The 13,035-nt window shown below is 34.1% G+C and overlaps 2 protein-coding genes across 2 annotated transcripts in view; one reads left to right on the top strand and one right to left on the bottom strand.

The window, feature by feature from the left end:
* LOC127866056 (uncharacterized) overlaps positions 1–13,035 on the top strand; it is a 212,595-nt gene that overhangs the window by 99,494 nt on the left and 100,066 nt on the right. The window lies entirely within an intron of this gene.
* LOC127864779 (uncharacterized) overlaps positions 1–13,035 on the bottom strand; it is a 236,872-nt gene that overhangs the window by 156,961 nt on the left and 66,876 nt on the right. The window lies entirely within an intron of this gene.

Here is a 13,035-nt window from a genome sequence, read left to right as displayed (position 1 = left end):
ATGGTAAATGTTCAGTCCTTTCTGTTTTATGACAAATATCATATCTACAACGAAAATTTGCGAATCTGAAACAATGTTTTTTATTTTGTCAATTTACCAAAACGCTAAAAGGTCCCTTTAAAACTGTAAATTATTGATATTTTGCACTTTTTTTACTGTAACGTTATTTTTGCTTTCGAATGAAAACACTCAGAACATTTGCTGGTCAACTCCTCCATAAGTATGTAATGGGGGACTACCTTTTATTATCCACCACATAGATCAAATGTATGTTTACTTTGTTTCATTCCATACAACATTACAATAATAACTAATTAAAAAGATGGTATATGTTGACAGTTTGTGTTAATGTAAACATATCGAGCCTTAAAACTGACACAGACCCAATGAAAAGCGATGTATTGCAACTGGGCAGTGCTCTGTTAAAAGGGGGTTAAATGAATGTGCGTTAAGTGTCGTCCCAGATTAGCCTATGCAGTTCGCACAGGCTATTCAGAGAGGTACTTTCCGCTTTTATGATTTTTTTCGTTGCAAGAAAGTCCCTTCCAAGCAAAAATCAAGTTTTTACGGAAAGTGTCGTCCCTGATTAGCCTGTGCGGACGTCACATTCTAATCTGGAACCACTTTACGCACATGCATTAAACCCCTTTTTCCCAGAGCGCGGCTCCTTAATTGTAGTTCAATTTTCGTGAGAGGCGGAAATTGTTATTGAACGTCCTGAATTGCGACCTTTTATGGTGCGCGTCACGTATACCCAATATATATGATATTAATAGACATTTGACTTTCGTTTTGGACTTAATATATAATTAAATTATTTTGAACCGTTTATCTTAAGTGGCAAAACATTAAGGTTCAGCTATTACGATAAGTACACTATTCTTTATTTTGTTTTTGTGTGTGTAAATATGTTTTGTCGATTTTTTTTTCTGTCAACATAATACTGTTATCCAGTACAAACACACTCGCAAATCGAATTATGTCCCTTGCGATATTGTACTTTTCATATTATTTAGAATTAAGTTTACAGAAACGAATTAATATGTTAAATTCCCAGACCATATCCTAATGCCTTTATACTTATTTATTGGTTTTGTTTAAAATAGCCTTAAGAGTAATTTAGATTTCTACAGAAACTTAATATTTAAGATAAACAACAATATCGGAAACAAAAATATGCATTAAGCAAGGTTTAACTTGCTTTTACCGTATTATTTAAAGGTAAATGATCACGATGTGAACGACGGTCCGCTGTGTACGGTGCCCAACTTATAGTGAACACTGGAGTAACCTTAAGAAATTCGCTGTAACATGGGGTGAGTTGTGAAAAGGGTAACCCCGCTGACACCACATGTACTCGTCACTTGATTCTCTCTCTTTAACCCATATATGCCTAGTGGACTCTCCCTTCCTTACAAATTGGATCAATTTTTTTCCAAAAATTAGGGATGTCCAGTATATTTATTTCTATATTTAGAATACATCTGGGTCTTCGCTTTTTGACAAGGCCTTTTTCTAGACGCTAGGCATACATGGGTTAACGACGTTCTTATTATCCTTATCCATGTTAAGGAAGATTTCCACAAAACATGTTCAGACCTAAATAATTATAATATAATAATGTGCGTTGTTTCATGTATTGACATACCAAACATGTATAACTTTACAGTCAACAAACATATTGCAGAGAACAGTTTTCTTTACCGATATTAACCGTCCATACCACGGGATTTTAAAACTTATGCAAGTCATTTGATTTTGAAAATATATTAACTGTATTGGTGTTCTTAAACCTTGTTTAAATTGTAAAATAAAAATGAGTCGCCCTCTGTGGAAAGGGGGCTTAATGCATGTGCGTAAAGTGCCGTCCCAGATTAGCTTGTGCAGTCCGCACAGGCTAATCAGGGACGACACTTTCCATCTAAAATTGATTTTTATTAAGAAGAGACTTTCTTGAAAATGAAAAAAATAAAAGCTCAAAGTGTCGTCCCTGATTAGCCTGTGCGAACTGCACAGGCTAATCTGGGACGGAAATTTACGCACATGCATTAAACCCCTTTTTCACAGAGCACGGTTCAAATGGTATAACTCGTATTTCTTATACACAGCTGCTTCATTCTAGAAAGGGTGTTTATATATCAAGCCTGATAGTCAAATCATAGAGCACGTGCAATAAAAAACGATAACTTGTTTATGTTTAACATACTGGTACGATTACATGCAAAAACGGTTAAAAGATATTTTCCCGTTCAGTGTGCATAGATACTACTTATGCACTATAATCGAGGTAAGATTTAATTGCTTTATTTATTTAATTATTTTTATAACTGGTATAATTTTACGTTGACTTGTCTCCTACAACTTTATTTCGATGAAAGGGTGGCTTGAAACTAGATTGCCCAGATTATTGGATGTTTAATATTTTTAGTTTTTTCTAACACAAGACAGTGCAAATAATAATAATAATAAAGGCCCCGCGTTTCTCGCGTATTACTGAAATTGTTTGAAAACGGGTTTTTTATTATAGCTCCTTGACTTATATTCTGTTTTCAATTCAGTTGTCTTTAACTTACATGTAACTGGTTTTAATACAGATTGCTAAAACGGTTTGATATCAGATGTTCGTTTAAATGCAATATCATCGCATCTCCTTTATCAACCATAATGCTTCTTTTTCTGTATGATGTGGTTTTTGTTTAAATCTTAATTTGTTTGTCACGACACAATTTGCGTAAGCTTCGACGAACTTTTGCTAATTTGGTACGATAAGCTTTTTGAATCCCTTTACTATAACTTTTAACTCATAAACTATAAATGAAAATGATTCCATTATAGTTCGTATAAGTTCAGTATTTCTATCAGTGCTCTTGACAGTTTATGGGATAATTGCTGTGTATACTCTTGTGCAATGTAAAATCATGCATGTCCGTATAGAGATGTTCCCATAATAACATTTTGATTGAAGTTTGGGTATTTGAAAAAACAATGAGGTTGACAATACTTAATTTTGTAAATGTACATAAGGTGTCCGCCAACAGACATCAAATACAGAATTCTTGGGCGAACTAAGTCGTCGTTTCCCATTTATTTTATCTGTTAAGAAAGGGCTCTTACAATTATAAATTCGATAAACTCACTTAAAAAGATCTTATAAGAGAGTTTGTCGAATTAATATATGTATGATAAGAATATCACATATAACACGTTTGCTAACGCTATTTTAAAACAATAGTGGACAACCTTATTGACAGTTTAGGCTTTAGCTGTGTATTGCATGAAAATGTAAACCTCACATACAATTATCAAAACCTCAATCAACGACTACGTTATCAATATATCCAGTCTAAGTATGATAGCATACATTTGCAAAGTAAATTACATCATTATGTTAACTTTTAAACGGATCATACATTCGATAAATATATTGAATGTGTTGATAATGATTGCCATAGAAAAGCTCTGACAAAATTAAGACTCAAGAGCTCACTCATTTGAAATAGCATCTGGTAGATACAATAACATTGTGAGAGAAAAGAGCAAATATGAGCAGTGTAGCTGTTACATGTTTGAATCAGAATATCACTTCTTATGTATATGTACACGTTTTCGTGATTTAAGAATTTAGTATAAAGTAAACAACTCCTTTACACAGCCAACAAACTCAAATCTATAATGTCCAGTACTAACATTAGACAATTCAGAATACTTGTATATACATTCATTTACAATCATATCTTTAAATAAATTATATCCTTGCTAGTTTCCCATGTTTTTGCTTATAACACTTATGATGTTAACAAAGATATTTAGTTATTAGTATTTGATGTACCCGGTACATTTGTATATCTTCAAATCTCTATTTATTTTATATGGTTTTATTTAGTATTTCATTTGTGTAATCGTTTTTTGTATATATCTTTATTATGTGGCCAAATGCATGTTTTTGCTGAATCTGCTGACTTTGTCAATAAACTGATATTTTTATAAACAGCATCACATGATACATATTATAGGACAATGTTATTATAAACTGAGACAAATATACTATGCTCAATAAATATCTCCGATGACTTCATTGGAACATAATTATAGCATTCATTTTTATTTTGCTTTAAATTGTTTGTCTAAATTGGTGGAAATTCTTGTGGGGGGATAACGGGTTCTGTTTACCTTAATTCAAAAACACACCGTTACGTCATTGAATGTTAACGAAAAAAAGTTTCATTAGTTAATATGACCATTACAGTGAGGTTTTTGTCACAATATCCTACAGAAAATTGCGAACTTTAATGTTGCGGTTTATAATTATGATTTAGACGTTCACTTTCCTTTTGCAATTGAACATACAATTCAAGTCGTTTTGAACCGTTTATGAGAAGTTATGTTGCGAAACAAAACCCGTCAGTAATTCCGAGGAGCATTGAATATGTCTTGATGTTGTTTTGTGTTTTTTTTTCCTTTAAAATATAACTGGTATCCATTCAAACGCGCTCGGAAATCGAATTACGTCCCTTGAGTTAATGCGCTGTGCATATATTTTGCTTATAGTTAGCTGAAACAAATAATCATTTTTTTATGCCAAGACCGTATCCAATGAATGTAATCGGTATTTATTGGTATTAATTTAATTCGCCATAAAAATAGTTAAGCTTTCTACAGAAATTAAATATTTTAGGTAAACAAGGGCATGATCGAAATGACAAACTTAACCAAAGTTTAACTTGCTTTTGCCATATTATATAGCGGGGAAAATGTTACGTAATGAATAGAGGGTCCGCTGTGTACAGTGTATAAACCCTGTGGGTGAAGCGTTTCTGACGGGGAACAGTTTGTTCCTGCGGAATAGGAACTAACCACGGAGAGAGGGTGAGTGAGGCTGGTGTACTTGGAGAGTGCGGACCAGTAAGCGCCTGTACATGTCCCTTGACCCTCACTTTTGAACGGCTTTCTAATATAACGATATCAGGGTGCATGTAAAAACACCGGTGTGTTTTTATTCATGACGTTTAACCGTGAACGCATCAAAGTCACGTGATCCTTTACTCTGGATATGTAATATAATGTGAGCCTCGCTCTGGGAAAACGGTGTTTAATGCAAGTGCGTAGTGACTTCAGAAATAAACCCTCCTAGTCCTTAATGTGCTACCGGAAATGCATAATTAAAAGTGGTAGCTTACTGAATAAGTAAGCAATAAATGTATTTGTTGGCGTTTGAAATTTATTGAATGAGACTAAAATAACGTTCCCTTCAGTATAAATTTGCCGCTAGAGGCGCTGTAGAAGCACGACTATATTGATGCATGGTTGAAAAGTGGTCAGTTTTTGTCATTCAGCCTTGGGAATTCGCATGGTGTACCTCTTTATTTTTATAGTTATTTGTGAATATTTTATATTATGGAAATGATATACGAGTGTGGAATTGAAAAGTTGAAAAAATGTATCGAAATAAATTGACATAGGATGATACTGTATGATGAATGAGGAAAGATTGTATTTTCATGCGCGCTATTATGTGATACATATGTTATGATGGTGGATTGGATGTTAAGTTAAATAATAAACGGACCCGTATTCACCAAACAATTCTTAGAATTAAGTCTAAGAATAAAGAACATTCTTTAAATTTATATATTCAAGAATTGCTATTATTTTGAGTCAGACAAGGAATTAATTAGTAAGCATCTCTATCTATATCATTCTTCATGTAGAACATTTTGTTAATGTCATAATCACCAGTGGAGGCCTGTATATATTCAAACACTGAACAATTTTTTTTCTTGATTCCAAGTCTATTCTTTATCTTTAAGTCGAAGAATTGGTTGGTGGGCCCGTATTCACCAAACAATTTTTAGACTTGGCATTACCCACCTCTTTCTACATCATTTTTCTTGCAGAATGTTTTGTTGAGTACATAATCACCAGTGGTTGCCTGTATGTTTTTAAACGCTGGAAGTATTCTTTTTGGTTGTCAGTCTATTATTTATTCTTTAGTCCTATTATGGGTTGGTGAATGCGGGCCCTGGTATGTGAGTCCCAACGGCTAGTACCAAAAAAAAGAGTTGTGTTTGTTTGTTTTCTGGGCAAAGAGGGGATGTAAAGGAACCATAATTTACAGATACAACTTTTAGATGTGAGCTTCTATTACTCGATGTGGATTGAACAGTACAAAAGCACCGCATGATAATTGCATGTAAACATAATGCGGATGTAGACATTCAAAGAAAATCGCGGCAGTCAGTTTTTAGTCTTCAAGTTGGATAACGCTACTTTTAACTGACGGAATCTATCAAATTGTTTTTATGAAACGTCGGTTCTTGCATATTAAATCTGGTGATTCCGTTGCAATCGCATTTCTTTTTGTAGACAAAACATATGTACAAAAAGCTAGTTTACATGTTGGAAAATGTCAATGTCATAAAAACATAATTTAATGAAGTATTCTTTGGTGCTGTCTCGTATTTGTTTTATAAAAACTAGGGATGGCATCGAATACCAATATCGGTATTCGAATGTTCGCAAATTCATTCAATCGAATATTCGAATATTCGCATAAAACGGCTGGATTGATTTTTCCTTGTTATGTGTTAATATCCATTGGTTTGTAAGTTATATCCGTTTGCTAAATACGAGGCTGTTTATTAACGTTGCTATCGAATAATTGTATCGCTGTCGACTAATACTATGACCGATACTGTGATCGGGCACAAATAGAATGAAAAACATCGTGTCATAGAATTTTATTTTTTAATGATTCCACAGATTTGTAGCAGACCGCGCATATGTAAAACTAATTTTACACACATTACACGTTGCGGTCTTCTTATCCACAGACCGTGTAAAGTATTCCATACTGCAGAAAGGGCTGGTGGCATTTTCAGATTTGAATAATGATTCCTTGCTGATTGTTTAATTTATGTTATCTGTTACTTTTGAGTAATTCGCATATTTAAATGTCTGCTCAAACTGTGATCACAAAAACTAAATTACTATTCGCCAGTTAATTGAAGCCCTTAATTGGTACCTAATTGACAAACAACAGTTCGGGCCCTTTCTTATAGTAAGTATATTGCATTGCGCGATTTCAGTAATTCACACATTTTAATGGCTGTACATACTGTGATCACAAAACTTAATTATTATTCGCCAGTCAATTGAAACCGTTAATTGGCACCCCATTGGCAAACAACAGTCGGGACCTTTCTTAGAGCGTGTATATTGCATTGCGCAATCAACACTGATACGGGCCGCGTTATCAGTTTGACACGAAGAACGTCACGTCAAACATATTACTCCCAGGTGATTTCGGTTGCATTTTAGTAAGCGGTTCGCAGGTCAATAAATATTGGTGAAATTACGTTTGGAAAAAAAATGCGAATATGCGATTATCATTTTTATCATTCGAATGCTGACCATTCAATCGAATATTCGAATATTCGAATAATTTTGCCATCCCTAATAAAAACTCCTAAATTAAATATGACAGTATACCTGACGTAAAAAAGACATTTACATAAAACCAGAATTTTTATCAGTAATTTGTTTGCATATATGGTATGCACAAATTATAGATGGTCTTATCACTTGTCAATATTAAGCTCTATGAATACATATATTACAGATATTGCATCTTTCAAGTGATTTCAATCGATTGAAGCATACCTCACTTAGTATAATGTTAAGTTCTCATTATTTTCGTTCAAAACTTGCATGAACAAAGCCTATTTCTATCTAAGAAGCCATCAAAGGGATGTTGTTTATCCTAATGGTGTTCACGAATGCCATGTCAATGTTGTGTAGCTACAGCAAGTGTTGAAGGAAACCGAATTTAAGCATTAATTAATACAGTATATCTGTTTGTATACCTTATCGGGATCTAAAGTTAAGGTTATGCCGACGACTGTCGTAAGATGGATCGGATAATGAAATATAGCGATATATCGCAGCGGTATCGTTACGATATCGTATTTTGCACATTTACTTAAAGACCATTTTTTCACTGAGAACTCTCGTCGCAATTTAAAACTGAATCTGTTCTCTTCTGAAAATTGCAATAAAAATAAAACTTTGTCATATAACTTCAAACAAAAAGTATCTCACCAACATACAGTAACTGACAACAAACAGTGTTTTGGCTGTGACATTCTGAGAAACACCACATACCAAAGAAAAAGAAACCCAGTGGTTCATCTCTCATCTCAGTCTCCGGTCAAATGCACAACAATGTTACAGACACACACAACAAAAAGGAAATGACGTCATAAGACGAAAGTAAAACTGCAAATTATTTTATACATTTCACTGTACATGTATTTATGTATGCACTATTTCTAAAGGATCTCGATGGGATACACACTGACCTACTGGAAGATTATTATTTTAAAGTTAAACAAGCAAAGTCATTGAATTGATATCCCCCGCGAAATAAACTTTGTTTATGGATCGGTGCAAATACCATGATATACAGTGTAATCATTACGTGTAGGGTAATAATTAATAGGTAATGCTTAAGTGTAGGGTAATTGTTTCAAATGAATTGCCATTACTATTTATAAACACACCCATGAAGTTTCATGTTGAAATCTTTGTAGCGTGTAGCTAGACACAGCCTTCAAAAATTACAGCCTATAAAACAACAAAGGGCAATAACTCTTAGTTAAGAAAGTGCAGTGCACTTCTTGCCATTGATTTCTGCACACCCATGAAGTTTCATGTTGAAATCTTGCATGATAGCTGAGATATAGCCCTGGAAAAAAAATAATGCTACAGTCAAAATATGAAAGCGATAGGCTTTTAGGTTTCCGATGATTTTAAAGATTTGTTCTATACAAGTCAATGTAAATCTCGTGAACACTGGGGCGGGGCAATTGTTGACCCTGGGGGCATTATTTCATTTAAGTTTGTAGAAGATTTATGCAGGATGCTTCATATCGAGTATGAAAGAATTGGGCCGTGTGGTTTCAGACATGAATATTTATAACTCTGGTATGCACTATATACACCCCCGGATACCCGATATGCTTTGAAAAGGTGTATGTGCTTGGAAAAGTTGCCGATACATTTTGCTGAATTTCGGTAGGATAAGTAAATCCAGTTCTATAATTGTTTAAAGGCATTTTTGAATGAAAAAAATCTTTTGGTATATGCAAAGGAGGTATAATAATGTATGTTTGAAAAATCCTGGTTATTATTATTCAGGATTTATTGTAATATTTGAAGTCGACGATGCAATTATTTGTCCCCTTTTTAGCACTTTATTTACAAATTTCTTAAAAGGAACGCCAGTGAAAAAGTTTTTGCACCGAAAATTATATCAACCAATGTCCCCTAGTTACATATCCGCCAGATATTCTTAAAAAAACTCGTATTGGTGGACAGATTCGACTTTACATTCAACATGTTGATGAAAAAAATGATATGACCTGGTGCAGTGCCAATTGCTATAGCGTATGCTACAGTGAAAATAAATACATGTGTTGTGTTTGAGTTTTTTGTCGTCTTTCAGTGTGTTTCAGTTTAAATATTTATGTTTACATTGATCAAGTCCTTAAATATTTATAGTGTCGCTTTAAATAATGGTCTAAAGCTTCGTCATAATGACTTGACTAAATGCTCGCATATTCAAATAACAGCATTTGCTGAGGCAATGGTTTTCCGAACGTCGCCAATGTTTAACGCTTAACGATTATTGCCGATCAGAGGCTGTTGAATTTGGAAGATGAGTTAACTTTATATCCATCTATCATAACTGTTAGTCTTATAACTGACACACTTTTCCAAACAACATGTTTAATATGGTCTCTCGATAATTAGGCTGACATCTCATCAACAGAGATGTAATATTGAAAGCTAAACATGATCCATACTTAAAGAGTAGTGAAAGGCAACTCTGCCAAAAAAATATAAATCAAGGCATCACGACAAGCTGGGTACCAGGTTCCATCAAGGCTTGCAGCTGTTAATCAATACATCATGACAAGCTGTGTACCAGGTTCCATCAAGGCTTGCAGCTGTATATCAAGGCATCACGACAAGCCGAGTACCAGGTTCTATCAACGCTTGCATCGATCTTGTCTATAGTGATCATGCATAGAAGTATACTCTCTTTTTCTCGTCCAACGTATTCAACTTTTCACACAACTTTCAAAATTGTTTAATGCAACTTGGATCACCGTTCAACTGAAGACTGTGTTTTTTACCAACATTTCAATATATTTAGTTTGTTGCCCACTAGTGCTTTAAAATGTCCCACCATTTTAACTGGACTATAGAAATCAGCGGTATATAATTAGGAATTTGCCGGCAGGACGTGTTTGTAGTCCGTTCCACCTCGGACTACTTGTATGACTTCATAGTTATAATTAGCAAATAGCTTTTCTGTAACATAATCTTTGTAAATGGAATTTTCGAACGCAGAGTAGAAAAAGTATCCACTCAGAGTTTTTTTTATACGATTGTATCGGGATCTGGAAGGGTTAATCCCTGCAGACTGCATCCACCATAAATATCGATCTATAAGCCGGCATTCTTCAATTATTGAATATAATCTTCCCTCCGTCTAGGCGTTCTGCAATTACTAACAAACCACGCAACTAATTTGGTCTTCTTCTCATAAATGGCACTGTAATTTCGACTGTATGCGTCAGAACGTCACTCAAGGGTTCCGTATGGAAAGAATATATCGGCATCGCGCATGTAGGTCATAGACCAATTAATTGTGGATGTCCATCCTGGCGCAAAATATGGCTGACCTAACCCAACCTAGCAGGATGGGGCTTCGAGGGAGAAGAACACCCAGGCTCGATCGGAGTTGCGTTTGTCAGGGGTCAGAGGTGGTTGGAAGGGTGAAGATCACCGCTGACGCGACAACCAGTCTTTACATGTCCGTCGACGTATGACAGTTGCGGAATTCTTGCGTTTGTAACGACTGCTCTGTGGTAGACTTTTCAATAAAGAACATCGGAATTCGTGTGCTATATTCAGTATTCGCAACAATTCGATATCTATGTGAAATATGATATATGAATATATACAGTTTTTGAACACAATAATAAATAATACTACGGAACATAAGTTTAAAGTTCCTTTAACTAAGGATTACATATATACACAATTCAAAGATAAATATATTGAAACCAGGTATTCAACGTTATATAACCGCGTGTAGTCCAACTAGGATTATTTCTACTCTAGAAAATCACACAGTATGCATAAGCCATCCGGCATTTTTTTGTTAGAAGTATGATCGCTCTAGATACATCCTAATATGCTCATGTGCTTATGTTTTTTGTAAGTAAATATGTGTATATGATAAGTATGCACACACTTTAAAATAAATGTGTATAACCTAAGCCTGGTCCTGAACCCTGTATTTGTATATGTAATATTTATACCTCATATCTCAATAATGTGAATAAGCTTTTGTGTGATATTAAACTGTTAACGGGTAGGGCCAAGATTTGTTATTATCTGTTTTACGTGGATTTTTTTTTAAGATTAGTCGGGGGGGGGGGTGGGAATAGAATATAAATAAATGCATGAAAAGTGAGCAGTTCAACCAAAAAAATAAAAAATAAAACTGTCTTAACCAATTGGTTTTTTTTTTTTAAATTTAGCATCTCAGCCAATTTAACCTTATGTAACTTGCTTAACTTAAGGTGTGTTACATATCTCATTACAATGTTGTAGAAGCTTTTATATAATATGTTAACATACTTTTATATATATTTAAGGTACGTACATGTAAAGCACTTTTGCATGTAGATTGCTTTAAATAGAGACTTAAACACGCCAGTGGAGTGTAGTGTAAGTAAAGTTGATCGTTAACTTTGTTGAGTTTAGTATCAATAACTATGTTATAACAAAAATTGCATGCATTTGACTTAAATAAAAACAGACTTAAACACTTCTGACTTTGTTTAATAGCTTTAACAACACCAACTTTCTAACGTTCATCCATGGGCGGCATATGCACACTAAAAACGATTTTTTAAAATACAACAGACTTGGAAGTTATAAGTTTGGATACTATCAGCCTATTCTTGTGACTTTGACACTGAACATGTTAACATCCGGACCCAATGTGATTTTCATTAGAAGCGTTGTTGCATACTTTTTTTCTAAATATAGTATAATATGGGTGGGGGTGGGGAATGGGATTATTGATGCAAGTACCTGTGGTTCAGTCCTCATGCTATCATATTAAAGTAACGTTAAGTATTTCTTCTTGGACATTTTCGGGATGTGGATTTTTATCAATAAAAAACAAAATATTATAGGATCTAGATTTAATAAATACGCATTTTTATTAAACCTACCCAAAACTTCGAATAACATCGAATGTTATCGATAGTGCCACCTCTGCAAATACGCTAATAATGTTTATGTTCGTTTCACATATATGTGAATAATGTCATAAATTGTGTTGTCAAGATTTCTTTTCTAATTGAAATTATTTCTTCTCCATTTTTAATTAATTTGGTTTCGAAATATTCCCCATTCGCCGCGTTGTTGTTAACGTTAGCCATTTGCGAGAATACAATATAATAATCTTGTAAAATACTCACCGATTGGTTAATAGCGTGTGGTATTGACTGCAATAGCCAATGAAAATCGCTGACGCTTTACAAGTCGACTAGGCACAACGAAACACCCGTATTATAAACAAATTTTTAACAACACTTTCGTTAATCTGCGCGATTTTTTTCAAGTTTTGATAAAATACCAGGTCGGCGGGTGAAATGTAAATAAAACCCCGAAAGGGACTTTTATTTTTATTTGTATTGTCGAAAAACAGGATCGGGCGCTCCCGTGAAACAAACAATAAAATATAATGGCCTAAACATAATTATCATGCCTTTAAATCAGCCTGATAATAAGTAACCTAATAACCCAAAAGTTATTAGGCTAGTTGACCACGTGACCTCGAACTACTTTTTTTCTATTAATAAAATACCAAATACCGGTTTCTTCTTTAAAATATATTACCGAACCAGCTTATTATAATAAGTTGTTCCACAGAAGCGCCCTATACAAAAA

This window comes from Dreissena polymorpha, chromosome 1, assembly GCF_020536995.1.
Source record: "Dreissena polymorpha isolate Duluth1 chromosome 1, UMN_Dpol_1.0, whole genome shotgun sequence".
Lineage (NCBI taxonomy): Eukaryota > Metazoa > Mollusca > Bivalvia > Myida > Dreissenidae > Dreissena > Dreissena polymorpha.
This window is presented reverse-complemented; position numbering and strand designations above follow the sequence as displayed.